Raw genomic sequence first — 6,615 nt, 5'->3', positions numbered from 1 at the left:
AAGCCATAGTGGCTAGCTCTTATAGTTTAGAAGTTATACATGAAGATTACATAAATAAATACAAGATACAGCAGGCAGAGGAGAGAGATAATAAACCAAAACTGACTGACACAGCTAGATCCTAAAAGCCAGTTTGGTTACTCTTTGAACATTATTTTGCAATTTTCATGTGTAAGATAACATGCTATATTGTACGAATGAAAGTGTTACATCTAATTATTTGATCTGCCTGTCTTATGTTAGTCAGTGGAGAAATATTTATTGAGCTCCACACAGATGAGTAATTTTAGAAACCATGTTAGTAGGGAAACATCCAAGGGTGGAATAAGTGCTAAGCCTCTAAAAACTGTTCTCTCTTTTCTTAAAACTCCTGGGAGGCAGGAAATACCCTGTGTTTTTCTATATGTGCCTTGTCCAGTGTTCACCCTCAAATGACACTAAACTAGAACAAAGAAAACCTTAAAGAAGAGCCATGATTCAAAACTAAAATTAATTAGTATGTCACAGTTCATAAAGTACTTCCCTTACGGATGAGGAAAGCAAGTTTCAGTAAGGATAAGCAATGCAGGTACTAAAATAGAGACTGGGGTTAAAACCAAACATGATCCTGTTAACGTGTTTTTATATGTGTGATTAAGGCCAAGCCTTTGCCCATCTACCCACAAATTATAGATAAGATGTTACAAACTCATATTATGGAACCTGACTCTTAAAACATTTTATTGCCCAGAGTGTAGTGAGGTACAGACTTCATTCACCATGCTATTGCTTCTTTGAAATGTGCAGACCCACCAGTTGTCCTGGTGGGACATGGTTCTCATTCTTGGATTTTGTAGCCCTCTCTAAAATGTACCAAAAACTCTCTGGAAACAGCTAAAAATCATTCTCTCCTTTGAACTGACCTTCAGATCACCTCTTTCTGTAAGTTTTTCTCAATCATTTACACTCTACAAAATAATAGTGATTAAATTCCTCATTCACTAACTCTCTGGTAACCTCCATACTGCAGCATGAATATAATTGAACCTCTTTACTGTGTTTCTGTTAAATATCTGTGTGCATAAACATATGTACACTCTGCTACATCTCCAATGATAGCTTCTTAATAACTGAGATATTTCAGTCATTTAATTCAGATGTATGCACCATTTGAGTACTCACTAAATAAAAATATATACAATACTTTTATTCTAATAAGTTCATTACCTCATCACAAAGCAAATATAAAGAAAGCTGCAAATTTATGATATTCGGCTCTGACTTTTACATGTATAGGTCCTGGTTTTACTGTGATTCTAGGATACTATATCGTGTACCTCATTAATAAGGGCCCTCTGATAAACCTGAAATAAACCATCTGGTTTACTCCCAGTTCTATCACCTTTTACTTGTAATATCTTGAAGCTAGTCAATCTACTCTTAGACTTAGTTTTCCCATCTTTAAAATGGTAATTGTTGGGAAGAACACTTACCACCATCCCCTCATTCCAGGTATTTTCTTCCAGGAGGAGTTCTTTCACTGGAATAATATACCCAGGCTCTCGCTGTACCATCCATTCCCCTTCCCTCATCAGGCCAGTACTCCTTCCTAGGGGAAGAGAAGTATCTTACCTGACTTGTAGGTTTGGTAACATAGTAGCTCATCTTTTTTTCTTCCCTTTCTCTTTGGAATCTTCCTGCCTTTATAATATCATTTATTAGCCCCATCATATCTCAATAGAGATAATAATTACAACACAAGCTTGTCTTAATGATATTGTATTTGGTAGAATGTAAAACATTTTTATGTGTGAGAAGTTACTATTTCAACTTTAATACTTCTTTCATCTATTTATTTCATAATAAGTTTTTAAAGAAGATTGATATATTCATTCAATCAGATGACTAAGTTTTCACTAAATCTACTAAAAGGAATAAACTTAAGTTAATACCTAATTATGCTTGAAATAAAATATCTTCCATCCAACATATTCAGTTGTATATGGCTTCTTTAATAATATTTTAATTTTCTAAATAGGTGAAAGAAAATACTACTGCTATTTAGACTACAGTCTAAGAGTTTAGAGATTCAGTTTAGATTCAGAGAGTTATCAGAATATTGGCTGCAAATATTTTTTAAAATCCTGTACTTTTGTCATAATTTTACCTTTGTGAACTATAATGATTTTTAAACATGAACTTGTAACTTTGATAAAACAAAAACTTGAAATGAGCACATTAGAGAATTCTGCACACTTTTCACCCAAGAATTGCAGTCTTCTACTGGCCATAACATCCTTCCACAGTCTAAGGTGATAGTAGGTGTATTATTATCACTTTCATTGTCCTAGGCACTGTTGAACAAAACAGATATGGCCCATGTCTGCATAGAGATCACATTTGAAACAACAGCATGGCTACACAGTTTTTAAGTCATTTTTCACTAATTCATAACCCAGCTTTGACAATCATAAAGTTGATAATTCTCACTTAGACTAAAATTGGCAAGGCCCAAATATTTTACTTTGAGAAAGAAAACTAATACTTATTGGGTATAATCTTATGCACATTATCCTATTTAATTCTCCTAACAGCCTTAAGAAAAGTATTATTTTCACTATTTAATAGATGAAGGAAATGAGACTCACTGAGATTACAAAATACCAAAGAGGTCATGCACATAGATTAATGAAGAAGGAGACTTTTAACTCCATTGGGTGCCAAAGCCCCATATTTTTCTTCTAGAATCAGATCAGTTATTGCCAATTATATTCCAATTCCAAGTTGTTATTATAATAAGGAAGATTTCTAAACGACAAAAATGATGTATATAAAGACTTAAATCATCATGATGTATATAAAGACTCTAGTCATCACTTTTGTAGACAGCAGTGTAGAGCTTATTTATTCTGTAGATAGCAATGTAGAGCTTGTGTCCCATACTACATACCAAAGAGCGATTCACATCATAGACAGTCAATAAATGCCAAATTAAAATGTTCATATGTAAAAGAAAAAGCAAATTATAGCCAATGGATTTAGTTCCATAAAGTTTAAATTATTCCTAACAGACACTATTATTAAAGAGACACATCAACACTTTAAGATCGCTCGACTGAACTTCTTTAAAAGATATCCTTGCTCACGTATAAAATAACTCTTCATATAAAAGTGTGCTGAGTGGTGCCAAATCATTCACACTCCATCTCTCAGTACTCTATTACTTCATGAGAACAGTTGAACTGATTCAGAATATAGCAATATAATTTCCTTTGTTCAATTGCTGGCTATGCCCCTTAAGAGCTGTGGGACCTTACACAAGTAATTAACATCTCTGTGCCTCAGTTTCTACATCTGCAAAGTTAGAGTGATAATAGCATCTATTGCATAGTGTTGGTGTACTAAGTGATTTACTCTATGGAAATTGCTTAGAAGAGTCCCTGACACGTAGCAAGCATTATATAAGTGTTAGGTTGTTGTTTGTTTTTTTTAATTAATTAATTAATTTATTTATTGGCTGCATTGTGCCTTCGTTGCTGTGCACGGTCTTTCTCTAGTTGCGGCGAGAGGCAGCTACTCTTTGTTGCGGTGTGTGGGCTTCTCATTGCGGTGGCTTCTCTTTGCTGTGGAGCACAGGCTCTAGGCACGTGGGCTGCAGTAGTTGTGGCACGTGGGCTCAGTAGTTGTGGCTTGCAGGCTCTAGAGAGCTGGCTCAGTAGTTGTAGTGCACGAGCTTAGTAGCTCCGCAGCATATGGGATCTTCTCGCACCAGGGCTTGAACCCGTGCCCCCTGCATTCACAGGCGGATTCTTAACCTATAAGTCTTAGTTATTATTGCTGTTGTCGATATTGTTGTTGTTGTTGCTGTTTTAGAAATTCAGTACCTCATGTCCATATCCCCATAATCCACAAAGGACTTGAAGGGTGATATTATGGCCAACCAGAATCTCTTCCTCAGGAGTTCTGGGCTATGAAAAAGAACCTACACCATAGCTAAGTCCCTAGAGAAGTTAGAGGAGCCAGTTGTTTAACTGAAATGCAGACAGTGAGGGCTCCAGGCTGGGTAATAACTGCTCTATGAATCTGCCAATGTCCTCTATCCAAAGACCACCAGGGACACATCTGCAGTTCTATAAATCTGGGTTTACTGACTCATTGCAAGCAGGAGTTATGTGTACCATGAGGAATCAGGACATCTCAGTAAGGATGTTAGAAATAATTTATTACAGGATTTGGACTTCTTGTAGGTGATTCTGAGGAGCATTCAAGGAAAACGGGTATCTTCCCTGCATTGGATGCTGTCTGGAAGCAGGAGTGATTCTCTGATCAGGTATCTTAATAATTTATATCTAGACAGTGAGAATAATGAAATTGAGATAAAGCTATAATTGGTAAAGAAGAAGCAGGCACTTATTATTAGCCAGTAAAGGGCAATGTTTGATCATTTTTGTGGTTTGAACAATGTTTTTACCTCTGTCTGTTCAAACATGATAATGAAGTGGTCTTATTTTTTCTTGCTCCACTACAGTGACAAAATAATCCTGTCTGAGGTTGATGTTCTATGGAAGTGTTTATATTGAACAGGAGAATGCCACAGATTCACTGGGAGTGCCAGGCCAGCTCCCAGCTAATAAGGGCTGCTTTTCTCTTTCTTAAACTAGGTAAGAATGTTTTGCTTGAAGGGCAGAGCTGGCCAGGAGAATAACTATTATTATTATTATTTACATAGATTGACAGGTTTATAACTTATAAAGTCTTTTATATTCATTGTATAACTTGAGTCTCTCAGAACAATCCTGGGAGACAGGTAGGCTATAGGGCCTCCACATCACACAACTCTAGGGGGCCCATTCATAATGTATTCCACGTGAATGGCACCTCCCCAGTGTGAACAGTGTCCTTGGCAGGAGTTGTGCAACAAGGTTTCCCTGGCAGGGCAGACATTTCTATTCCTTTTTACAATTATAAAAATTAAGTCAAAGAAGCTTCCTGAGTGTTCCTTAGTTCCCAATAAACCTTCGAGTTCTCTCTGGCAACCTGTTCAGCTGCTGACATTGGATCCCTGCTTCAATCATGTTTCTGATTCCAAATTGCACCAGCCGGCGCTGTTATGACCTAGACCAGTGGTCCCCAACCTTTTTGGCACCAGGGACTGGTTTTGTGAAAGACAATTTTTCCCCGGACTGGGGGGGGGGGGAATGGCGAGCAATGGGGAGCGATGTGGAGCAGCAGATGAAGCTCTGCTCGCTTGCCAGCCGCTCACCTCCTGCTGCGCGGCCCAGTTCCTAACAGGCCTGTGCACCGGTACCAGTCTGCGGCCCGGGGGTTGGGGACTCCTGAACTAGACTATATTGGCTACTACAATAAGAAAAGCTCTGCCTTCTTCCACAACTTTGTCTATGCTTGCCCAAAAAAGGATACTAAAAAGGGTATTGAACTTATAATCTCTTTCATATAGCCACTGCCTAAAGCAGAAAAAAAAAAAAAGTGTGTCTTTGTCTCTGAGTGTGTGTGTGTGTATCGCCTAAAAAATATATCTTAGTATATTTTGCTAACAAGCTAGGAGTGACAGCTGGAGAAAATGATTTTGAGTTCTGAAGACATTTGAAAAAGCAAAATATCCTGCTTAATTCAGGAGCTAAAATTTTTAAATGCAGACTGAGCTACTGGTAACACATCTTTCCACACTCTTGGAAACCTGCCAAGTAAAATATCAAAAGAAAATGGAATTTCCCATGAAATGTCCCTTAATAATAAATTTTTGTCCATCACTGTCTTTTTGTAGCTGGGAAATTCCCTCTTGCTACTAAATTCCTCTCCTGAGACATCATATAAAGTGAAACTGAAAATGTAATACCCTAGTGATACAGCAAGCAGTTCCCAGAAAGAATATGAGCTTTAATTCAAACAGATTTGTGCAGGAATCATGTCTCTGTAGTTTAAAAACTCTATGACTTTGGGCAGTTTGCCTTACCTCTCTTCATTAAATTACCATGCAGGCTTCTTTCCCCTAATTTCTGAGTGTGCCCTGGACTTCTCTACCAGAACATTTATCACACTCTACTGTAATTGTATGGTTAGGTTCTATCTCCCTTAGAACACTAAAAGCATTTTAAGGACAGAGACCATGTGTCTTTTGTTATCCCTGTATTTCCAGCACCTAGCATTATGGCATATAATATTTTTTAAATTTATTTGTTGTCTTAGGGAAGGTGAACTGGAGATCTGAAGAATCAGGAAGCCTTACTTCTCATTTACATACCTTTTTATAATTCTTGTGGTTCTTTGTTATGGCAGTCCCTGGAAACTAATACACCCAGGTACAACTTTTTAAAACTTTTTATTTGGAGATAATAATAGACTCACAGGAAGTTGTAAAAATAATACAGAGAGGTCCCACATATCCTTCACCCATTTTCCCCCAATGGTTACCAGATGCTTTCAGACCAAAAAATAGAAAAAATTAGAATATGAGATGTTTTTAATTCTTGCATTTGTACTTTTTTAAGTGGTTTATTTTTCAACTTTTCTGTCTTGTTTCTAATTTTAAAGACTATGAGATATATCCCCTCTTTTTTTGGATTTCCTTCCCATTTAGGTCACCACAGAGCATTGAGTAGAGTTCCTTGAGCTATA

Source organism: Stenella coeruleoalba (genome assembly GCF_951394435.1).
Source record: "Stenella coeruleoalba genome assembly, chromosome: 17".
Classification (NCBI taxonomy): Eukaryota; Metazoa; Chordata; class Mammalia; order Artiodactyla; family Delphinidae; genus Stenella; species Stenella coeruleoalba.
Note: the sequence above shows the minus strand (reverse complement) of the source record.